The sequence below is a fragment of the Rhincodon typus genome, chromosome 23 (assembly GCF_021869965.1).
Source record: "Rhincodon typus isolate 14 chromosome 23, sRhiTyp1.1, whole genome shotgun sequence".
NCBI lineage: Eukaryota > Metazoa > Chordata > Chondrichthyes > Orectolobiformes > Rhincodontidae > Rhincodon > Rhincodon typus.
Window position 1 is genome coordinate 31737241 of NC_063354.1, and position 26077 is coordinate 31763317.

Here is a 26077-nt window from a genome sequence, read left to right on the forward strand (position 1 = left end):
TGTTATTCTGAACAACAGCAACCATTAGCCCATTAGGATGTGCTAGAATCTGTAACATTTCTACTTACTTTCTTGTCTGCCTTGTGTCCTGAACGGTTCTGTCAGAGATTGCTGAAACCTGGTTTACTCAATGTGTTTAACATGGCTACAAATGGTTCCTTCCCCCTGTGAATGTGCTGGAGAGAGAGAAAAAAAGAGAGACAGAGAGAGGGAAATAGGGTGAGAGGGGGGAATCTTATAAGGAGGTCTGGGCAATGTGGACTATAGCAAGATTTGTGGCAGAGCCAGACGAGGAATCCAATGAGGCCCAGGCTTTACATTGGGACATTTTGCTGCAATATTGACGCTTGTGTTGAGCAGTGACATGAGTTTCTCACTAGGCAGTGGTGAGTTGCCAATTAAAGGACACTGTATGTTGGTACATACCTTATCAATATCTCACCTTGCCTCATCACTATTCAGCTTCCTATCCTACCAATCATGCCAAACAAACTAATGTCAAGACATTTTCGACAAGCAGAAGTCAAATGGACACCTGGAGACTTTAGCTCACTACAGGCTGTGAGGAGCCTCCAAGTTGCTCAGTAACAAACAGCATCTCAGGCCATGATCCACAGGCACCAGAGACTTCCCATACATGGACATTGGTATCTGACATTTGCCAACCCCTCATGATTGTTATGGCAACTCTCTGATACACTTGTAGGCCATTCAGGGAGCACAAACTTGCATTTCAAACCACAATTAGCATTGAAAGGCTGCTGCAAGGACACATTGTGCCCAACTCATGCATTGGACCAGGCTGCATCTCATGTCGCTTGCTTACTCTCTTAGTGTTCATTGATTTAGACCAATCTACCATGTAAATTAGCGCAAGCACAAAACCAGTCAGCTTGCCTTGTGGCTCAGCAGTCCTCAGTCAAGGCATCAGGCGTCTTGCTGTATGGCAATGTGCTATGTCAATCTCACACTCATAGCACCAGCAGCTTAAGCGGCAAACACATATAATATATATGCAGCTACGTCTCAAATCATTAGTGGAGTAGTCCTCACCAAAGTCCATTGAGGCACCTGTTAGTTAGAGATCGGAGCACAGAAAGTCAAAGGCAGCCTCCAATACTAATCTAAAGGACTGGCCACAATCTTATGTCCAGTCAGGGAGTCTTCAGTCAGTCTGCAATCGGGGGAGTGGATCACAGTCAGTTCCATAACAGATAGTCCAGGGGTCGGGTGGGGCTAACAAAGTCAGGAAATGTATAGATATTAGTCAGGGGTCTGGCACTTCTTGTCCATTGCTGTTCAATTGGGTTGCTTAAAAGAGTGAGCTGGATCAATATTTTGGGCCTGCCCTCAGAAGCTCAGAGGAAAGAGCTGGGGAGGGGGCACAAGTGGGCCACTGAATGTTCAATGCCTCACTGATTTGTACATACAGAAAGTGAAGACCATTGGCCCATTCCATCATGGTGTAAGTCAAAAGTGTGAAATTGAAAAGAAAATAGCGCAATTACAGTCAGAGTGGACTGGGGACCAGTGCTGGAGTGGGCAGGAAGTGTCTTGATCTTTGAGGAGAGGTGGGTGGAACTGTATATCCCATTGATTTGAGGCCTGAGAAAGGGAAACAGGTTACACCACGAATTAACTGAGACACAGACCTGCCTCATCCTTGGCCATCAAATGCATTGACCCTCCATTTGCTGTACTGCTCCCTGCCCGATTTATCACTGACCACTTCATTTCACACTGCCACTTTTGGGCACAGAGGCCAGGGGAAAAAAAAAAAAACTGTTGTAGATGACAGGGAATAGCATCCATAGGCCCCATTTCCCTGTATGTGCCTTATTCCCATTGATTCCAGCAGCTGCAGCAGGCTCTCAACACAGGGATCAATCCATGGAACATCTTGTGTGACCTTAACATTAGATATTGTGCTGGAACAGTTATATTTGGGGCACACAGAGTCAAAAAAGTGATGTAAGGTCAAACCAGTGAAATTTATAGATCACAACAAATATGCAGTGTCGTGTCACCCACACCACGAACGTGCCCTCAGTAGGTTTTCTTCTCCTTCTCCCTCCCATTCCATCTCAGTGTGCTCCTTTGTTCCACAGCTCATTTGGAGGGAGCCTGCTTCCTAGTGGAGCCCAGTGGCACTGGAAATTTGTTCAGATGATCCCAAGGTTTGTGTCTGGACAGGCCAGACATACCAAGAATCTTCCTGTCAAAGGCTGCATCTTGCCCGTGTTGGAGGTTTGCAGTCACGTTTGGAATGCCCTGAGAGAAGACCTCTAAGGGATTCCTCCTCCGGCTAGATGCCTCCTGTCTCTCTGTAGGAAGAGGCACCTGGAGTACACACCAGGTTCCTTGTCACCAGGCCATTCGTCACAAGGTTAAATGGCTAGGATGATGGAGTGCCAGTCAGAGAGCATTACCAACAACCCTGAGGGTGCAGGACCAGCTGCCAACCTGTCCACAGAGGCAGCCGAACAGCCACTGCTGCAGCTTCTGGGCAATGAGCACCTTTCTGTTCCACATCCCTGTCTTCCGCTCCTGTTCCTCCCTGTGCATGTGGGACAAGTGCCTGTTTGCTGACACCACTGGGTCCTTTCTTGCTTGGGGCTGAGCAGGTGCAATCCTCTGAGTGCCAGCTACCTGGGGTGTCTCTTCCTCAGCCAACTGCGAAGTGTTGCAGCGAGGTGTGCACCAGAGAGTGCTCCCACACTTTCCAAGCCTAATGTTTGCACTGAGTTGTCAGTGTCTGGGCCAATGGGGGATGGAGGAGGCAACCTTGCCAAAGCATCCTCTAATGCCTCAGAGGTGGCTTCTGTTCAAGTGAGCCATTTCTCCCTAGCATTGGTGGAGATGCTGGTGGCATCTGCAAGACAGAAGAAAGTGAAGGCATCACAGTCAGTGGTTAGGAATGGTGTGTAATGAATGGCACTGGCAGTGTGGCTACTGTGAGAGTTGCAGTGAAACAAAGTGTGATACTTACTCGATTGGCGAAACATGGATGTCTCAGCATCTCCACAGAAGTTTTCTTGATCTTCTTCAGTGAGGGCCAAGTTTCTCTTCGCATAGAGACTGAGGAATCAAATGTCAGGCACCCTTCACCTATCTGGGCCCTCCAGCCTATTGTAGGTTGTCTTCTCCTAGACTGAGAGAAAGTGAGAAATTGAGTGAGGTGAAAGTGGGTGGCACGGCTGTGAGTGCTGGTGCAGTTGTCCCAAAGGCGGTAGCATGTTTCAAGTGAGTAAATAGGCAGTGTGGAAGCCATGCATGGTTGGTAGTGTCAGGAGGGATTGATATGTGAGAGCGAGTGAGGGAAGATGCTTCCTTCAATAGTGATAGTAGTAGAGTAGGAGATTTGGTGGGAAGTGGGTACAATGACAGAGACAGATTGAGTGCGGGTAGCAGAGAAAAAAGTGTGGAATTTACCCTGGTGGATCAGGGAAGGTAATTGCCCTTCTTGCACTGCTGAAGATTCATTGAAGTGGCATTAACTTAGGTGGTGACATAGGACCAGGCTACTGGTTCTGGTGGCATGGCTGCCTCTGCTGGTCCTCCTGGAAAGAGGGCCCCTCTCCTTCGCACACACCCTTCAAGAAGACCTTCAGGACTATCTCAGAGAATAACAGTGCCACCTTCTGCTTTTCCAACATGTTCAGATTCCATCCTTTATCAAGCAGGACAGCCTTGGAATGCCAATGCTCATCTGGGTGCACAATAAGCCTTTAAAGATGGTACAGACACGAAGGATGTTGGTCTTTCAGTGGTTATTCGGTGAGTGGCAAGTTGCTCCATAATGATGCCCAGTAAGATATGACTAGAATTAGATGCGAGAGATGCCATTGGGGTGGTGCAGGAAGTTAATAAGTTACTTTAGGAAAGATACGGCAGGAAATCTTGCTAGGCCTCCGGCGAAAATCCCTGCAAAAAACTCAATGCAACTTACACTTAGGCAAAAATAAGCTCCAGCTCTGTGAACGAGTGAGAGAGACAGAGTGTGAGGTAGTGACTGTTTTTACATAGTGAATGAGAGTGAGTGTGAGAGAAACAGAAACAGAGTGAACATAGATGACCGAGTGCAATACGAAACCAACACCTGCTCCCAAATTAAACCCTGCTCCTGCTCTCTCAGCCCTGACTTGGGGTCACAACAACTTTATTCTTCCAAATGAGGTCATAGCGGAGAAAATGGAGAAGAGCTGTCCCACATATTCACAATGCTGTTGTGAACATTTTTAAGAAGTGAAAATTAAGTGATGAATATTAATGACAGACTAATTTCATATCTACATATATTTAAAGTAATAAAACCAACTGATGATTCTTCTGTTTTACCTCATCTTCTTTTGGCAATATACTTTATCTGGACAATCCCTTTCCTGATACATTTCCCAAGCAACATTCCTCAAGACATACTACGGGAATGGAGAGCTTTGAACAAGGTGGAGGTCACATCAATATAGGTCAGTGGGAAGGCTATTCAAGAAGTGAATCATATAATGACATAAACATGGATCAGACTGCCAGTGATGGGGAGAAGCAGGCATTCCATGGTTGTAGAGAGCAGAGGTGTCTGTGGTCGGTATTTAGAAATCTTAGTGATACATAGTATGCAAAGTTTGAAGTTCATATGACAATCAAACAGGACACCAGGGCTGCATTTGACCTGAGTAACCCAAGTGGGGGACAGTACAGTTACGGATAATGGTACGGACATTTTGTTGAGAGGTAAATTAGGATAGCAATGATTTCCTTACGTTCAACCATGTTGGTTCACAGATTACTTTTAAGCAAATAGGGAAAATAACAACACAGTATTGGTCATGAAACCAGAGTTAGACATTGGAAATATTGAGCAGGGTGTTGTCAGTAATGTAGCAGGAAATTCGGCTAATGGGCAACATGTAAGGGTATGAGATTACACAGGAACTAACTGTAAAATAGAAGGTGAATTCCTGGAACAAGAATGAGACCAGCCAGAGGAAGTGATATTTAAGAGATGAGCCACAAAGATGACGGAGGAGGTTGGTGATCGACTATATCAAACATTGCATTGACTGAAAGAAGGACAGTGAAAGATATCACTGTATAGTCATAGTTATCACTGTCGGGATTTTCAAAATTCTGCAGTTTGGTTCCTAATCAGCCCAAAGTACGCGGATTGTACAAGACATTAATGGTAGTCTCTATCATTATGAGAATAATGGATTTATCAAACCTCCTGATCTCTGAGTTGTAATGGCAACAAATGCTTTTGAAGATCCCAAGAAGCATATGGAACAATAAAATGTGCTTTTTTCAATGAAAAGGTCCCAAAACAGTATAGAGAAGAGAAAAATGTGCATGAGCAAAGGATGACATTTAAAATGGTAATAAATATTGAGTCAAAGAGAAATAAGTTAAGCATTCAGGAATTGAGTGGGAAGCAAGGAAATAGATGTGGGTCTCAGAGGAGCAAACTAGGATTGACAACAAAATTGTCAGGCACCTGGACTGGAATGGGAAGATAACGAAGACGAAGGCAAAGGAAAAGAGAACGCAGAATACAGATGGAAATAGCAGACTGTTAAGGATGAGACTCATAAACTGGAACATTTTGGTTTTGTGTTTGGCGTCTGACTCTGGTTAGCTTCCCAATGTAATGCTCAGGAACTCCATGCAACTTTCTGCAGGAACTCTACTTCACAGCTTCAGCTTTATACACACGCACAGTCTCTTCACAGTAACTGAGAGCTTCAGCTCTCTTCCAGCTCACTCCACCCACCCATGTGACTCTGACAGTATTACTACAACATTGCCATTATGTATGGTCCTGAAATTAATCACATTAGTTTACAAAAAGAAAATATGATGGAGAATTTACAATTCTCAGGGAAAGAGAAAACGAGATGGTTCAGTATATCTACAACCTTGCAGACAACCGGGGATGAGTTCCAAAATGACTCAAAAATTGAAAAGTTAGGATGAATTTGAACTGCAATGAGAAAAGAAAATCTCACATTCTATCTCCTAGCTAAAGGTATTATTTTGATATAGCAGATTCCACCTTCCGACCTGCTTTCATATACCATGACCTAGGATATTAACATGCAACGATATTCCTCCCTGCCTAATAAAGAACACATATAAAACAGTGCCTTTATAACACACTTTATGAATTACTCCCAAAAGCAGGTTTATATTGGGGGTCTACTGTACTTCCTCTTACACAGATATGCTGCTTGTCACAGGTCAGTGCAGCCTGAAACAGCTGTATGTTATCAGTAATACCAGTGTTGCTAAAAAGGTATCAGATGGCAGAATTGAAACCCAAGCCATAAATAGCAGTCAACAGACTGTGTTTCACATGATTGCTACCAAATGCCCTTTAGTCAGGAGCTTTGAAGTAGAGTATTTTATCTGGTGACCATTTGCAGCTTCTTACCTTTCTCTTGTCCAATCATTAATCTACATTATTGTTACTGTCTTTTCACACAATATTTATGCTGAAAGAGTTTTGCTCAGATTATGCTTAGGGTAATCGTAATGTGAGTATGAGTGACCTAGTGTAGAAGTCGTATTAAATCATTTCATTTTTTTAAAATCATGGTCTTTGATGTGGGTCTAATATATTAAAGCTGCTTCCTAGACCTATAATTTGTTGCTGAAATCAATATCAATCACCAAAGAAGTTGTTTCAACATAAAATGCAATTATAATCCACATAGAGGTGGAAAATGGAAGGTTTTTGGCCTGAATTCAAAGCTATCATTTTCTTTAAATTGCATGGGCTCATACAGCTGCTTGTGACCCATCAATACACTTCATGGGTGATTTGAGCCAATACTCATTATACGGCATGCAGAAATACCTGAGCATAGTTCACAAATTTCTGATTTATTTTGCAATCTGTGTGGCCAGGGCATATTGCTTCAGAGGCACTTCAGGGTCATAAAAACATGTTATAGCAATCTATCTTTTAGCCTATTTTTTTCTTAACTGAGCATTGGTTTGGATCAGTGATGTAGCTTCTTCGTGACACTTTGACTCAAGAAAAAAGGTTTGCATTGTGAAGTTCTCTTGTGTTACTTCTGCTGTCCAAAGTGGGAATTCTGCATTGTTTGTTTGCTGTTATCACAATTACTGAAATTCATCAATTTATTTGTTGTTCCAACTTAATTGAAGAGGGATGTGTTATACAAAGTTTGGATCATCTTTTATGCTTATGAATATCTTCTGCCTGCCTCGTTGATTTATGCCTGACAATTTAACATCTCTCTGAAAGTTAAGGACAGATTGAATTCTAGAATTTATAATCCAAATATTAAATTTACAGATAAATCAACCTGAAATTAGCTTCATTTGGCAAACTTAGGCTTGGTCAATAAGTATTTTACTTTAGCAAATAGTACAATTTTGATAATCAGGTGAGATTTAGCAATGTTGCACATAGACATGCATTATATTTACAACCATAGGCCAAGAGATTGATGCTGGGTTCCACACAAGGCAAATCTCCAAACTCAGTTGTGTAACCTGGAGAGGTGCCAAACAGAAGCAACATGGATGTTCAGGCATGGAAGAGGTTAATCCACCATCTTGCACCCTCTCATAGCAAGTGCCCAAGCCTGGAATACTCCAAATCACAGTTGGCACGAAACTGACTTCAAAAAGCAGCACAAGTAAATCTTTCTATTAAACAAAATTTTGTTGTGACTTAAGATTGTCAAGGGTCGCTCACAAAGGTGATAATTTGAAGGAAGACAATGTGAGAGTATTGGAATTGTGCCAATCAAAATCTTACAGGAAAGATCACATATGAAGCATTAATCATAAAATCCTTGCTGTTAAAACCACATCTTCTATACCGCTACCATTTCATTGCTATCACTAAGTACAACTCCAACAGCTGCCATATCCCTCTTTAAGGATTGTCAACAAGGATTTGTTGCAACAAGCCAAAATTCCTCAACAATAGGACGACGTTAACAGGTCAGATCATTTTAGCTGCTGAGCCAGAGGCTGTGTCTGGTTTAATGTGCTTGTTGATGTATACGTTGTCCCTTTTGGAGGTGCAGTGCAGGCAGTTTAAAGACTTACCATAACAGATTAGGAACAAAGAATGCAAACCCACACACATTTGCCTCAGTAATGACAGTTTTAAAAATCAAAGCTTCATCTAAAAATTTCAGATTAAAGTTGAACATAAAATCTCTCAGAACTTTAAATCAGACAGAGGTGGTATTTACTTTCACGATCATCACTGATGTACATGCAACAACAATAACATGTACTCATAAACCACATATAACATAATTAAATGCCCCAAGGCACTTCACAGGAAGATTATAAAACAGCGTATAACAGCAAGCCATATAGGAGATTTTGGGACAGATGCGCAAAAATTTAGTCAAAGGTGAGTGTCTGAAAGGTGGGAAGTAAGGCAAGGAGGCAGAAAGATATACATTGGGAATTTCAAGCTTGAAGTTCAAAGTAACTAAAGGCGTGGTCAACAATAGGATAGCAATGTGGCTCAGTGATTAGCACTGCTACCTCACAGTGCTAAGGACCTAGGTTCAATTCCAGCCGAGGGTGACTTTGTGGAGTTTGCACATTTTCCCTGTGTCTAAGTGGGTTTCCTCCCTCAGTCCAAGAGATGTACAGGTTAGGTAGATTAGCCTTGCTAAAGTGCCCATAGTGTACATTCAGTGGATTACCCATGGGAAATGTAGGGTTACAGGAAAAGGGTAGGGGGGGAGCTGGTATTGACTTATTAGACCTGTTTCAACACTGTAGGATTCTATGATTCCATAGCAAAGCAATTAAAATCAGGAATACTGAAGAGACAATAATTAAAGGAGTATAGGTATCTTATAGAATTGTGGGCTGAATGTCCTTAAAAATAGGAAGGAGTGGCTAATAGAAAAATTTGAAAACAAGGAAGAAAATCTCCAAGTTAAGGCAACGAACTATCAATTGGGATATACAATGTGAATGGACTGGCTGAGATTTTAATCATGGTTCTACTCTTGCAAGAGCTGCAGACCTCACAAAGCTAAATTAAATGTAACTTTTGCTGCATACCTCTAGTAATTGTCCTAATCCATGAATACTCCGAGGATCCATCTCTGACCTCTGTTTGCCTGGTTAACATATCGTTCCATGTGGAAGTCTGAGCACTAACATGTTGTCAGATTCTGCAGATCTGCTATCAACGTTCATGTCTATCAGCAGTCCTAGACTACCACAATGTTAGTGGCTTTTTATTTGACGTCAAATCAGAGATAAGTCAAAACGTTTTCCAGCTGAACATCAGATCAAGGCCTGATTCAGCTTCTGCCAAAATATGCCAGTCCTCTGTTTGGGTGCTTGTCACAGTGAATCAAGCAAAATATTACTGCTCTGTTTGAACTATTCTTGTGCTTCAAAACCTATAAGCTGTCCATCACCTCAAAAGTTTATTTTTACCCTACAGGCTCTTAATTGCACCATGCTAAAATGCTTATTCACAGTTTAGTTACCTGCAGCAGCCCATCAGAAAACAGCCTTCCAAGCAGTGGTCGAAAAAGATTGAAAAACATTCAAAATTGCCCTGCTTTGAATTTGTTCTACAATAAATCCAGCTTTCATATCGTCATCTCCCAGTACATTGAATTCAAAGTTCTTCACATTTATAAATCCTCAGTTCCATTTACATAGACTTTTGCTACCTGGCCTCTCCTGCCTCCTCCAGGCCTATGGCTTCAATTGTCCCCAGTGCACTCCTCACTCAATATTATGCAACTTCATAGAATCTCTACACTGTGGAAGCAGGCTATTCAACCCATCGAGTCCACATTGACCCGCTGAAAAGCCTCCCATCCAGACCCACCCCTCTCCTCTATAACCCTTCATTTCCCATGGCTAACCCACCTAGCCTGTATATTCCAGGACACCAAGGGCAAATTAGCATGGCCAATCCACCTAACCTGCACCTTTGGACTGTGGGAGGAAACTGGAGCACCTAGAAGAAACCCACACAGGCAGTCACCTGAGGGTAGAATTGAACCTGGGTCCCTCGTGCTGTGAGGCAGCAGCTAACCATTGAACCACCATGCTGCCCTTTGGAGGAGAAAAGTTTGAAGAGGAAAAGTTTTCAATTATCCTAGCTTCAATCTGTGAACATCCCTGAAATAAGCCCACTGTCTTGGTACTTCAGTCCTTATTTTCAAAACAAATCTCCTTCAAACATCTGCTAGGCTAGCCAGTCAATTTCTGCTCACTCTTCAATTACAGTTCAATATCTATTTTCACTTTGTAGAGCACCTTAGGATAACTGCTAACTCAAAGAGCTATAACATCATGAGGCATTCTACAGAGATTGAGCATTACAGAATGATTGCACTACGGCAACATGAAGAACTCAGTAATAGTCCAAGGTTCACCTGTATTTCTTGCTGCCTAGTTATGTAATTCGTTTTGTGCAACCTCACATAGACATTTTACCCCTTTTAGAGAAACATAAGGTATATAAATATTCAATTAATGTGACTCCTTGGTAGTCGTGTTCTAAAATTTTCCTTTAATTAATTTTCTGATGAGGCAGAAATTAAGAAATTTAATAGGATGTACCAGTGGACAGCTAATCAGAAGTATAAATGTTCCTTTTTGAAAGTGTAGGATAGAGAGAGAGAGAGACACTCACATTGAATGGAAAAACAACCACAACAAATAAACGGAGGGTCTTTGATCTATCAATTTCGATTCCTGTAAACACCAACTAATTGTCTGTGTCAAGCTAAGATCCTTATCAACTTTATGTGTAATTTCCCACATTTAATACATTTCCTCTGCCATAAAAGAAGCTGTCACCCATATCTGTCAGCAGTGATTAGATCAAAATGTTGAATTTTTCAGCTGCTCACTTCAGTCATGTTGTAAAGCTGTCGACTCTTTGCTGTGACATGTTGCAGGAAGGTTTAACTTCATTGTCCATTAATTAGGGAAGATTTTCCTCTTGCCGTTAGAGCTATGGTTCAAGTCAATGGGCTTGAAACTCCAGCACTGATTTGAAAGATGATAATCGAGGTGATGTCTGTTCTGATGAGGCACTGACCCAGTGTCTGCTTAAGGATAGCTCCAATTGCCCTCTGTGATGGAATTATATGGTCCCAGCAACCCAAACCCCTGTGGACCCTTCAATTTATATTGATGGTAGAGACATAGTTGCTGGAACAGTCAAGAATAACTCAATGGTAGAATGATCACAGCAGATAGTGCAGCAAGTTTACCTACTACAGAGACATTGTAAGATTTCATCTCATTCTTACATCAAGTGTTTTAATGAAACATTTGGAACATAATGCGTTGACCCAGAAACAATTTATTAGATGGGTACATTATCCACTGGGATCCTTGTAAATGAGCTCACCAAAGCAATATTAAATATCAGTCTTTAAAGGATTGTGTCTCCATTCCAAAGCCACTTTAAGGCTCTAAATTAATTTACAGGACTGTAAGGGTAACCCAATCGGTAAGGGGAAGTATATTTTTTTAAGAAGAGAACTGACCTCCCTCACCTGAATCAGTATGAGATTTTCATTAAAAAAAACTAAAGACACCATTCATCCTCACTTTTGTTGTGAAACAACTTTTACATTGATTTTTCAGTCAGTCATGAATGAACAGCGTCAGTCATTCATTACACATACACTTGCCCCACATTTTTAGTGGATTTCTGTGACGGAGGTTGTGGTATTTAGAAATCATTTCACTGTGGTGCCATTTACAGTAGGTCTGGGATGTGGGTCAATGGATCAAGAAACTGTGCACTTCCCTAATCAAACCAGAATAAAGAATCCTAAATGAGGCATGCAGTCCCTTAAACGAGAATAAGCATATTTTGTGCAATGTCAAGCCAGGCACAAAATGTTAAATAGTGAGGGAAAAATAATGAGAGGAGAGATGCGCAAAAGAGTTAAAAAGTAAATAAAGGTAAACTTTGATTATTTTTTTCAGAAGTCTTCAGCAATAGTTAAATCTTGAACATGTGCAGAAGTTGGTTTGCAGCTGCAATTTGGCAAGTGACAGTATTTCAGACTGGTCACATATTTACAATTCATTTGGAATATATTGGAATGGACAGACCCTAACATTGATGGGTTCAGTGGGGATCCAATACCCAAGTAGCACAGCTTCAAATTGATATGTGTTTTATTGCTAAGTGTCCCTGTGAGATAACAGTACAAAAAAGTTCTAGAGGACAAGGGCAATTCAGAGCGTTTTTCCTGATTTCACTGTGCATATTCGGACGCTGGAAGTTGCTGTTTGACTTACTCTCTAATAAAGGATTTTTACAGTAAAATCCATGCCATCATTTCTCAATATCTTCACATCGGTGTAGGCTGTGTTTTCGTGGTTCAGGACAAACAACACATGCAGCAGTCAGTAATGTGAAGGATGAATCCACGAAGCTCTTGCATAATTATAAGACAATCCAAAAATATTTATTGCAGTAAAACTTAGGTACCTGGTCAATTCCTTCAGTCCAAAAAGTTACATGTTTAACCTTTACTCTTTGATTCACAGCAGAGTAGAGTGATACTCACTTCAAACATCATTATTCCATTCACTTTTACAGTTTCTTTATGGTTCTAGTTAATCTGGAACAGGCCTGCTTGAATGGCAATAATCTGCAACTGGACAGGAAAACAGCTAAAGTTGGACTACAGCATGGAACTGACAGCTGTCAGCCCAGTTTTCACTGCAATCCCTGTCTCGAATCTTTCTCATACCTCATTCATATTTTCCATTCCATCAATGTCCAGTCTGAACCCTGCCCTCTTTTCCATTAATTTGATTAATTTGCAAATATTTCTTTTCCACTGTGCAGATTTTTGAAATACAGGATTTTGAGGGAACTGTTATTTAAAAAACAAAATGGATTAAAGTTTAATATTGCTGAACTGGGAGTCTGAAAAGTGAAAAGCCCTCTCCTTCTTCCTGTTTCAGGGCAACAAAGGATTGCAGTTTAGCCTCCCATCGAGAGTAAAGTCACACCAATAAGAAGGGTAAAATAATCTCTTTGAGTGATCAAGTTATATTTGTGTCCAAGGTGCAATCTCGCATGAAATAGACCTCAATCATATAATATCCCGACGTTTTGGCTTCAGGCTGTCTCTGGGCTCAGCTGGCTAGTAAAGGTAGGTGATGTAAGACAGAGGCAGTCATTCAAACTAGTTCAAAAGGGAGCCTGGTGTCTGAGAAGAAGAGAGAGATATAGGATTTACAACCTTATTTGGAGGGGTCTGAGAAATCCGCCGAAAGAAACACGCAGTACAAGACAGTAGCCAGAATCAAAAGATCTTTAAAAAATCTTTTTCAAAAGACTTTAAAAAAAAGATTTTTAATGACATGACAAAGATAAAGGAGGACAGATTCAAAGTAGAAATATTAGAAATTTGCTCATATGAAGTGATCAACGTGTGGAATGAACTACAGAACTAACAGAAGGAATTAAAATGATTTAAGAAACAATGATGTCAGACTGAAGGCACTGGATTGAGGGGACCCAATCGACTGAATGGAAACCCTTGTCTGGATGTATCATGTGGTTTTATACTACAGGTGGTACAACAGAAAACCACAACGGTTCCTAAAGCAACTTAAATGTGTTTTATTCACCATTCCCAGATAGTATTACTACTTTTCCATGTAGTTTCAATTTTCTAATGTACTGTAATTTTACCTCTTTTGTACTGCTGGGATTTTATTTTCTTTGTTCTGTAGATGAGGGTATAGCTGCAAGGCCACCCAGTCTCTTATTAATTAAAAAGGTGGTAGTGAGCCATTGGCTTGAATCATGGTGGTCCTTGTGGTACAGATAGTTTGGAAGCTCTAAGATTTTGACTCAGCCATAAAGAATGAAAAGCAAAGATTTCCAGGACAGAATGCTGTGTGGCTTAAAGGAAGTTGGCTTGTTCCCCATGTACCTGTTGTCTTTGACTTTCCAAACAGCACAAATAATTAGTTTGGGAAGTGCAATTGAAGAAACCTTGGCAAGTTGCTTTAATGCAGTTGTTCATGGTACAAATTGCAGCTCCTGTGCTCCATTAGTGGTCAAAATAAGTATTTAGAAAGTCAGTGTGGTGTCAGTCAAGCAGCCTTGTTTTTGTATGGTGCTCAGTTTTCAGAGTGTTGCTGGAATGGCAATCTCCCAGGTAAATCACACGCCTGACTTCAGCCTTAGTAGAAAATTTCTGGGGAGTTATCAAGTAAGTTATTCACCACATAATCCGTCATCCCACATCTGCTGTTGAAGATGCAATATTAATAAAGATAATTCAGTTTCTAGTGAGTTCCACAATATTGATGTAGTAGATTTAATGACTGTAGTCCCCATTGAATTCAAAGGGTGGTTATTAGACTATTTTTGGAGATTGTCATTGCCTGACATATATGTGACACACGTTCTGCTCATCAGCCATCAGCCTAAACCTAATTGTTGTTCAGGTCTTGCTGCACATGGGTGTGGACTTCTTCATTACCAACAGAATTATGAAAGGTGTTATACAATAACTAGCATACATTCCATTCTGAACATTTAAGGAAAGGTTATTGAAGCAGATTGGGTGGATAGGCTGAGGATACTACTGTAAGGAAATCCTGCAGCGTAGTTATAGTGACAAGATGACTGACCTCCAACAATCATATCATTTTCTTTTGTTTTAGATATGATTCTTACCAGAGGAAAGAGTTCCTCCTCCCTTCACTGACTGCTATCAACTTCAACTTTACCGGGACTCATTGATATCACACAAAGGCTGCCCTGATGTCAGGCGTAGTCTCACCATCCTTACCTGACAAAGAGTTAGATCTTTTGTCCATGCTTGAACCAAGACTGTCATGAGGTCTAGAGCTGAATAGGTGACTGAGTGTGGGTGAGCAGGTTAATAATGATTAATTGCCACATGATGGCACTGCCAATGACACCATGCATCATTTTGCTGGTGAATTAGATTTGGTTGATGGGGTGGCAATTGGTTGGATTGGACTTACTCTGTTTTTTGTTGACAGAACATACCCTGAGCAATTTTTCACTTTGTTGCGTTAATATTAGGCAATATTGTAGTTGTCCTGGAACAATTTAGCTAGAGCCCAGCTAATACTGGAGTGCAAGGCTTCATCACCAGAGTCTTACACATTGCTGAGGTCCCTAGTCTTGGCTGTATCTAGCAGGTTCAGCTATTTCTTGATGCCACACCGGATGATTCTGATTGATCAAGCACTGCTACACCTGAAGCCCCATACCTGAGGAGGAGTGTGAAATAGATAATTAACTCAGAATTCTGGCTATTGATGGTCACAAATGATTTCATCTACTCCTTCACCCTGAAGTGCTGACCTCCCAAAGGGAGAATAGGAATTTTCATCAAAGTTATGGTTGTTTATTTGTCTGGCACAATTCAGTAGAATGATATGGCATTAACAGTGACTATACCTTAAAAGTATGTCTTTATTTTCCTGTTGAAATGGCATTAAACTGTCAGCCAAAATAATTGACTCCCTACATTAAAGAGCATTGGGCCCGAGTCTTCCAATTTTGTTTGGGATCCTTACTTCTGATCCAGATCAGACAAGCGGTTGCCTGCTTAGGGGGCTGTGTGAGGGGCATGGTGGTTAGGGTGGTCAGGTGTGCTGGGACCGCAACAGTTTACAATATGTACTGATGACTTGGAGGAAGGAAGTGAATGTACTGCAGCCAAATTTGCAAATATAGATGGAAAGACGGGTTTTGAGAAGGATAAAAACAGGGAGATATTGAAAGGTTAAGTAAATGGGTAAAAAGTTGGCTAATGGAATACAATGTGGGAAAATGCGAAGTTGTTCATTTTGGAAGGGAGTACAAAAGAAAAATATCATTTAAGTGGAAAAGAACTACAGAAAACTGCAACATTAAGGGACTTGGGAGGACTTGTGCACAAAACACCGAAAGCGCGTACACAGGGGCAGCAGGTAATCAGGAATGTTAATGGAATATTGGCCCTTATTTCAAGAGAATACAAGTATAGGAGTAGGGAAGTCTTACTGCAACTGCACTAAGTGCTGTTGAGACCACTTCTGTGGCACGTTACAGGAGCTGATTGGGCACCTTCCATTTCTTGTTTCCCAGACCTTATGTGGAGAAAGTGCACATGAACACTGGCTTTAGAATAGGTTGAATGATGACAGCAATATTGATAAAATAGCTTACCTCTAGCCACTCTACAAACAACTGCTTAAAGAACAGGCATTTGAGCATTGTATATTGCAATTGAGTGCCCTCAAGATAAAAGGGGAGACCACTTTACAAATGTGCTTATCGGCCACTCTCAGAGCAACTAATATTCTTCAGGTTGTTGCTAATTCAAGCAATTGTTTGCACGTAATTGAAACCTATCCAAAAACTGATGCTTTAATTACCACCACCCCCAACGCTATTTATACACATTTAACATACTCAGGCTGCAAACTGTACTATACACAAGTGAAAATTCACAGGTCTAACTACAGGATGTCACACTGCACCATTTCACTTGCCTGAGCTGTTCTCACACTCCGAGACAATAAATCTCCACCCACTCCTTTCCACCTTTTTGAAAAGTGAGCTGACGTGATGAAGTTACAATGTGTTGCATGAAGTAAGCACATTGTGAGGTAGTGCGCATTACACAAAACATCCTCAGTTCCCACACTAGAAAAAACAGAAAACAAGTAATCATAACTTTTTAACAGCCATTTAGGACCAACTGTTTCAGGCATTTTATGGATATTGGACTTTTGAGCAGCAACAGCAGTTCCCTGTAAACTCAGCAACTGGGCAGAAACAATGAATTGACAGCACACACCTCAGTCTATGCTTGAAATTTTGCATCAAAAGAATCTGGGGAGGAATCATTTCATACATCTGCAAAATAAAGATGGTGGCAGCAGCATAGTAGTGTTCGGGCTCATCCACTTCCGCTTGTTTTTCTTTCCTTTCTTTTTACTTGTTCTTCCTTTTTTTAAAAAAGAGTCTTTTCTCTTAACTTTTTGCTTCGATCGCAACGGCATCAGTGGCAGTATTGGCAAGAGTGGGCCCTGCATGAAATGGTGGACAAACATGGTGGCGTGGGCCTGGGGAGCAGCAAGGATGGGCAAATGTTGAAGGAGGAGGCATCTGGCAGCCGCAGCAATGCCAGGACGAGGCAGATGCGGATTCACCCCAGCCCGAGGTCTCGCAGTGAGCAAGGAGCAGGTCCCAGGCTCAATCCCCTGCTCCAGGCTCGGAGACTGAGCCAAGGCTCCAGGTCCACAGCTAGGCCTGGGTGCCTGACGGTGGAGGCGATGGCAGCTGGTTTTGGTTCCAGTGCAGGAACCAGTGGCACCAGTGACGGCTGCAATCGGTGAGGTTGGCCCAGCATGAAGTCATGATGCGGCAGTAATGATGGAGGTGAGAGAGTGCCACGGAGTGCCAACTTTTTGTTCCAGGTGGTAGCGCAGTGATACACAGTTCCAGCAGTTTAGTTGGTTTAGCAGCAGCGATTCGAGACGTCATGTGGAGGAGCCTGGATCCGGGCCCATGGCTGAGCCAGAAGCAGGAGCTGTTCCAAAGACCTCCTAACTTTATTGAAATAAGACTATAAGAAGCCCTGAGAGACGGAGCAAAGGGAAGCTGCAACAGTCTTGCCGCTGCTCCTGGAATTGCAGAATTAAATTTTTATTATAGATTCTTTTACAGTTATTACAGTCATTATATTTTACTAATATAAGATTTTTATTCATTTTTTTCATTAATATTCAATAGATACACAAATAGGAAAGGTTTGGAGGGCTATGGGGCAGGAGCAGGCAGGTGGGACGAGTTTAGCTTGGGATTATGTTTAGCATTGGCTGGTTGGACCGAAAGATCTGTTTCCATGCTGTATGACTCTATGCCTCTATGAACTTTGTGTTTTTTCCTGGCTTGATATTCCATGTTCTGGTTTACTTGCTATGTTTTAAGATGGGAGCAAATGACTGAGGATGTTGGAATCTGAACTGAAAAATGTTGGAGGTGACAGCAGAGCAAGCAGCATCCATGGAGAGAAAGCAAGCTAACGTTTCAAGTCTAGCTGACTCTTCATCAGAGCTAAAATTGTGTCCTCCATCTACCGAAAATGTCACAGGAAGCTCAAACTCTCAAACTAAACGCACACAATTTAAATTGTCTGGCAAAATAACTGAAATGCACCTTTTATAAGCTGGTATCAAGTTTCAATTTAAGTGATGGCTTTAACTGGTAGGTTACATAAACATTGTTCAATGATTGCAATATTAAATTGACATGAACGAAGTGGCAGATTTACGGGTCGCTTATAAGAAGTAATTATTATAGGAAAAAAAATGAGAAAGAACACATTCTCATAGATTAACTCATTTTCCATTTAAATCAGGGCAGTTGATTTCACAGTGATATATTATAACTTTGTAAATATGATTACCACGAGCTCATTTCATTGTCCCTACTGCAGCAGCTTCAGCATTTAAAAACTTTGTAACGTGACACATACCTTTTAAAAAGAAGTATTGCTGAACGAAATATGGGAAACAGCAATTTTCTACACGACATTTGAAGAAAGCATGTATTTTTTGTCTGTTTTTGACAGAATCCAACTTCTAATTCCTGACAGGAGATTACTGTGAGATCACATCCATATTGACTTGTAATTGAAAGCCACTGTCTTTTTAAAAGTAAAGGCAATTCATTTAAGTATATTCTTCGCTATTGCAAAATATTCAAGTATATACTTTAATTATGCACTACCTGAAAGGTATTTAATTTCCCAGTTTGTATTGTTTCCTCCTTTTCTATAATGCTTTGAAACTCAAGGGGCCTGCATATTCCCTGCACACTTGGCTGACTGGGTGAATTTTCCTAGTCCTTGTTCAATATAAGTGATTGTGAGAACTGTGGGAGAATACAGCAAGACTTTTAAAAATTTGATTCTCAACATTGAGAAAAAAATTTAATTTTCCCCTTATGTTTTTACTGATCAGTCTGCAATTTCACTAGTAAGTGGCAACGACCTCATTCCCATGTATTTGCATCTCATTATCAGTTAATCTTGCTTATTTATATGCAGTTCACAATTCTCCCATGCACTGTTGAGAAACTAGATGGTGCTAATTCCTGAGTTGAAAGTGAGCATGATTACCTACCGGATGCAGCTCGCCACTACTTCTCCAGGCCTTCATGTTCAGCTCCATTCACCAACACCTCCAAGAGCAGTGACTGTCCTCACACTTTGTTCATAGACGTCGGAATCAGCAAAACACCAGCCTCACCATCATGGTCAATCTTGGACTAACTCATAACACACTGCAGCACTTCATCACTGCTTTGTGGAGCGCATGGGCACCTTAAACTGCAACCAGGCTGTGACATGGGCCCAGTCTTGGTGGATCTGGTGCTGTGTCCTCTTTTGTCAGTCCACAAGAAAGAGATGGCTGTCTAATCCACTACTGTCTGCACCAGTATCTCAAGTCCATTTCACCAAAGTGAGCGCCAGTTTCCCCTTTCTGGGACATATCCTTTCTCTAAATGGTTCAACAGCAGATTATGAAGGCCAGTTCACTGCTGGCAGCGTTTGAAGTTGTGTGTAGCTGGGGCTTACCAGTATAATAATCCAAGGTGCCAGCAGTTCTGCCTCTTCTACTACATGATTGCATGAGAAGAGCACCATAGAGCCCAAATATATAACTAACGAGGTGAGCAGCGCAATATTGTGAGAGAAGAGTTGCCGTGACCCATGATGGAACTCCCTGCATGACGCTCCCTGAAAAGAACACTTAGTCAATAAATGAGAAAATTCAGCCCATTGTCACACTGAATATGGGATAAATCAATAGAGAAGTAAGAGTGATCTTAATTGCAGTGACTCTTCAAACATGTTTTCCCTCACTTAATTCTATTGTTGATTGCTTATCAACCATAAATATTTGCTTAAAACCGGTTTTGTCCAAAATCTGCAAAGGTAAAGTTGCCATCGTCTTACTGGATCATAGGGTTGCTCTCTCATTAGAAAGAGAAAACTGGTGATAGTTTAACCTGATGGTCACCATGCCTCAGGCAAGGGGAAAACAAAGTCAAGGAGAGTACTTTATGGTAACCCCAGCCATTAAGGGAATTGAACCCATGCTGTTGGCATTACTCTGCATCACAAACCAGCCATCCAGCCAACCGAGCTAATCAACCCCAGTGGTGGGTCAACAGTTACCCAAAAGGTTGCTTTTCAATTTATTCAGAAATCTGTTTAGAAGCCAAAACTGTTACAGGAAGACAAGAAGCAATTGTGTTTAATTACATATCTCTCAATGTTGACCGTAAGATGTTCTTTTTTACCCTCTAGAATAGTGTTGATCAGCTAATGATTGGTGTGCCCAGCCACAATGTCTTTAGGGAGGAAATTGCAAGGCTTTTGAACCAGTGAAGGATTGACATACAGTTCTAAAGCAGGATGTCATAAGACTTGAAGGGGAACATGTAGATGGTGATCTTCCCTATCTGAACCTACTATACTTGTTCTCAGTGGAAAAGGGCAGAAGAGGGAGCCTTAGTGAGGTGCTGCTGTGCATCTTTCAGTTAGTATACATTGCAGGTAGTTGTAGGAGGTGAATGGGGTAATATCAAGCAGTGGGCTTCTTTGTCTCTCAAACCAGCAAAGAAACCATGGGGCACAATTCCTGCAGACAGAATTTCTACTCTCCCCTCTGAACACCTCAAGAGAAAACATCACTGCAGGTTTGGATCAGAAATGTCTCTCAAGTGAAGTCAATGAAAGGAGTGAGAATACATCTTGACTGCTCAACATTCAAAAGGCCAACAATCAATTCATAATATTTCATAGGTCTGCACTAAATTGTAAATTAATCATTTGTAAATATCTGACATTGATATAGTCATGATTAAGCCAATAAGATGGCAAATGTAAATACCGTTCAAGATCCATCCATACCTGGGGTCAATTCCAGCCTTGAGTGACTGTCTATGTGGAGTTTGCACATTCTCCCCATGTCTGCGTGGGTTTTCTCCAGGTGCTCCAGTTTCCTCTCATGGTCCAAAAATGTGCAGATTAGCTGGATTGGCAATGGGAAATTGACCTGTAGTGTCCCCGGATGTGCAAGCGAGGTGGGTTAGCCATGGTAAATGTGGGGTTATGGGGATAGGTTGGGATCCTGGGTCAGAATGGGATGCTCTTCAGGGAGTCAGTGTAGACTCGATGGGCTGATTGGCCTCATTCCACACTGAAGGCATTCAACGATCCTTCTATAAGCAAACTGTGAGAAAGGATTTAATGTGTAATTGCAAATATATTAAGCAAAATAATGGCAATGCTTCAGAGAATGTTACAAGCAAATGAAAATGCCATTTTAAAATACTCAATCACTGTCGTCTTTCATTACTTGGCATAGAAGTTATGTTATAATAATGTTGATCAGTTTTCCTTTTGCATTGAAATGTTGCAGTAGGATCTGCAGGGTAAGGTGAGAAAGATATTATTGAGAGTTAATATGGAGATATGTGGCATAAGACAATATCATCCAAATCACATTAATGCTAGGAATTATTTTTAAACAGTGAGTAGTGTGACCCCCCCATTTTACTTGTGCTCTGTTAATAAGTTCAAGGCAGGTGGTGGCACAATGCAGGAATCTGTACATGATCAGAAACCAATTTCCTGTATTGTGCACAAGGAATCAAGAAAAGGTGTGCTCTTCAGGTGAAAGGGGGATCATTGGGCTAAGACACTTGTATACTGAAGATGTATATGATAATGAGATATAGCATGACATTACAGTGCCATCAGCAGTCATATGCAAGAAACTGTGAACAAAGGAGAGAATAGTCTAGTGAGAATACTCGTGAGGGATATGCTTATGGAGAACACCATTAATTACAAGAGTCTAATCAAAAGAGTTTGCAAAAATCGACCAGAGTCACTGACAACATTCATTCAATGGTAAAAGGAAACTGTTGCAAGTTACAAACTACTTGTAGTTCAGAATAGAACCTGATGCAACACAAGCCTCATGCAATACAAACCAACTCAGATCCACGTCAGTCTCAGGTAGACAAATTATTCTACCGAAGCAATATTCCCTTAAATTTTTGTGAATACGTATCATTTTCCTGTGGCATTTATTAAAACCTAAAACAACTTCCAAATAATTTCTTATTCTCAATTTTGGAATATTTATTTTCTTTTGTGTTTAATGAGTAATCACAGAATGTTACAGGCTTCCACTTATGATCATATATTGTGCAATAAACCAGTATCACCACGTGTGAGCTTTCAGATGGGTCTGGCAATCGTGTTAAGATGTCCCAATTAAAGTCATGTCTTTCAGTTTCAGTAGCTGTGGTCAGCTCAATGGGCTGTTCCAAGGGACAGACAATGAGTCAAACATCATCTACAGCTGGAGGACCATCAACTTGGTGAAAGATGTTCTTTGGTCTGCCTGAAACCAGCTGGTATTCCAGTGCATGGAGTAGTCCTTGACCATGTGTTGCAGGCTGGCAAGTTCCAAGGACCAGGACTACATGCTGAGGGATGCACTAAAATTTAGTGCAATTGCTGCAGAGGTGCAAAGGGGAAAGATCACTGCTGAGGGCCTTTCAGCCATAGTACACCTCAGGCTGTGTGCCTCACAACGAATGTATATTGTAAATCAAGAATATTGAAAATGTGTTGAGGCATCTTGGAGTGGAATATGGTGCAGGGAACTTTATTTCTGTTGCATTTTCTGCAATTTCCAATTTGAAATTTTTTGCTCTTGGGCTGTATAGCAGACATAGGATGCAGTTTGTAAATATTAAGAATATTGCAATCATATAGAGCGGAACATGTCGTGGGACAATTTGATTTTCTTGCAATTTCTGTAGCATTCAAGTCAATTGCTTTGTAATGTTTTGTGACAGATTTTATGAAGAAAATCCATCTTGCAAATATTAACTATAACTTTAAATATAGTGAATAGCATACACTACTGGAAGAAACAGATTTGGTTTTGCACCTTATGTAATGCTAACTTCGAACTGTCATATAATGGACTTAATTAAATTTTATTGATATAGTATATTTTTAGAAAAAAGTAAGGAAAAAAAGTAAGCCCAAAAAAAAGCATCAATGGATATAGCAAGCTGCAAAATCAGAGGCATATGACAGAACAATGCAGCCAATCAAGATGGTCTGGAATAAATTAAGTGTCAGTCCAAGGACAGAAACAAAGACAGTAAAGCATCAATGAATAACAATCATTGGAGAAATTAACCCACTTATGAAAAGTAAGTTTTGTTTTCTTCATTCACAGGATGTGGGCATTGCTGGCTATTGTCCATCGCTAATTGCCTGCAGTGCAGTTAAGACTCTACCTCATTGCTGTGGGTCTAGAATCACAACCACATGTAGGCCAGATGAGGTAAAGATGGCAGATTTCTCTCCCTGAAGGACAGTAGTGAAGCAGATGGGTTATTATGGCAATCATTCACTTTTCCTTCTGTAGCTGTTGTGAGTCATGAATTTTAACTGATAAGTAGAGATATTTTGTAAGTGAATCAGCTACTAGTAGAAGCATCCAGAGAAAGATGTTCTGACCAGCATAAGAATCATAAGGATCATCTCAGCAATCCATTAATAGGCTCTGCTAAAATACCTTCCAGGTTTCCTTCACTATTTTTCCTGAATTCTAAAATGCTCCCAATCCTCAGGCTTGCTGCTTTTATTGGCAATTATAGTGTTTTCTCTTTGGATCTAATACTAGCCCTAATTTATTTTCTAAGCCATGGTTGAGTTACCTTTCCTCTTTTATTTTTTGAGCCATTGAGTAATTGTGGTAATTTATGCATGATTCCTATAAATATCCACCATTGCCAATCTACTCATTTGAAGAAGTGCTTGAAATTGCAAGAACAAAAATAACTCTTAAAAAGTGACAGCTGAAAAGTATATGTCTGTATTTCAGCTATTTAATCAGTGCTGAAAAGTTACAAGAATCTCCCCTGAAAGGGAAAGTGGAGGGTGGCAGAAAGGGTGACAGACCTAGGTATTGCTGGTGATGTAGAATCCTTGCAGATGAGTTGCAGGGGGTGCCTTAAGATAGTGCAGAAGAGACAAATATGATGAACCTTGACAATCTAAAAGGACAAAACAGGACAAGGTATCATTCTATATAAAAGGGACAATTTGAACCCATTTGGCTTGGTTCAAAAGGAGTTTTGTCAAGCTTAATTAAGCAACCCTAAGTGATAATTATTAAAATATAATGCTAAAAAATTGAAGGGAGGGATTAAGTTTCGAGCTTGACTTTGAAAGAAAAAGGTATTACATCACAATGCTTCATCTCCCAGACCCAGTTATAGCTGGACTATCTCCTACTGAAACCTAACAGCAACCTCAGCATAATTTGGTTTAAATAAATTTGAATAGTGACAAGAACATGTTGAAAGTAACAGTGATTTAAATGATTTCTTGAAGGTAGATTGAAACGGTAATAACAGGGAAAGTGGGTAACATTAAGAAAGGGAAGGCAACAAAAGAGTATCTAAAAATAATATACCCTGGATGACAGAGGAAGCAAAAGTTAAAATAAAAAAGTTTAAAAAGAGTCAAATGACAACAATATGAGACCAGATTCAGTTAAAAATCAGGAAGATTAGCAGAAAAGATTAACAGGTGAACTTAAATTGAACAAATCTTTTACATGGGGGCAGAGGACATGGCTACAGTATTCAATGAATATTGTATCTGTCTTTACTCTGAATATGGATGATGTGAAGGTTGCAGTAAAATAAGAGAGGGAAGCTATAGGTTGGATAGTAATAGTACTGAGGATATATTAAAAAAGATCATTATTGAAAGTTGATGTCAACTGGTCTAAAAGGAATGCATCTTATGGTTGGTAAAAGAAGCAAATTTGGAAGTAGAAATATTGGTAACAATTCTTCAATCTTCATTGGATGAAGAAGTAGGAGGAGATGACTTGAAGTTGCAAATATTTTAGAAATATTCAGATATTGGCCAATCTCTGCAACATCATTGGAGAAGTTATTTGAGGGCTATTATCAGGAACAAAAATAAGCATTGGCTTGGAAAGGCTCAGATTAACAAAGAAGAACAACCACATGTCATTTATTGGAAGAGAATTGTTTTTGATTGACTTCATTAAAGTCATTGAGGAATTGGATGGTTATTCAAGATACTGCATTTGATGTAGGCAAGGATTTTCGGAAGGTACGTTATGAAGTGTCATGCAAGTGGAATATTAAGTTGGAAACATAAGCAATTCAGGAGAAACTGGAGCATTCTGGGAGAAGTTGGTTCAGTCACCACTTCTGAACTGCAGATCGTGGAAGAGCTTGGTGTCAAGGAATGGTATGAGCTATAAAGAGGTGCTAGAAAAAAATAGCATTGTTTACTCTGGAGTGGCAGAAGCTGAGGGAAGACTTGATAGAAGTCAATAAAATTGAGAAACATAAATAGGATTGACAGTCAGAATCTTTTTCCCCCAGCGTTAAAATGTCTAATACTAGGGGGCATGCATTTAAGGCAAGAGGAAAATGGTCAATGAAGATGCGAAGGGCAAGTTTTTTTTGCACAGACTGGTACGAGTCTGGAACACATTGCCAGAGGTTGTGAAGGAGGCAGATACAATAGGGGTGTTTTAGAACCTTTTCAATAAGCACTTAAATATGCAAGGAATGAAGGGATATGGACCCAGGGCAGGCAGAAGGGATTAGTTTAATTTGGCGCTATGTTTGGTGCAATGTTGTGTGCTGAAGGGCCCGTTCCTGTTCTGTACTGTTCTATGTTCTATGTTACATGGTCAGCAATAGCCATCCTTTATTTCAGAATTTTGTTGTTTTATTGAATTCCAATTTCACCATCTGCCATGGCGGGATTCAGATCCATGCACCCAGAATATTGGCCTGGGGTTCTGGATTACCAGCCCTGTGTTTTGACTTCTACTCCACTGCATCCCCATTACTACCACATTTATCATCACAGTGTAATCATATAGAGCAATGCTTTACAACCAGCTCCTGGTCACGTTACCTAAC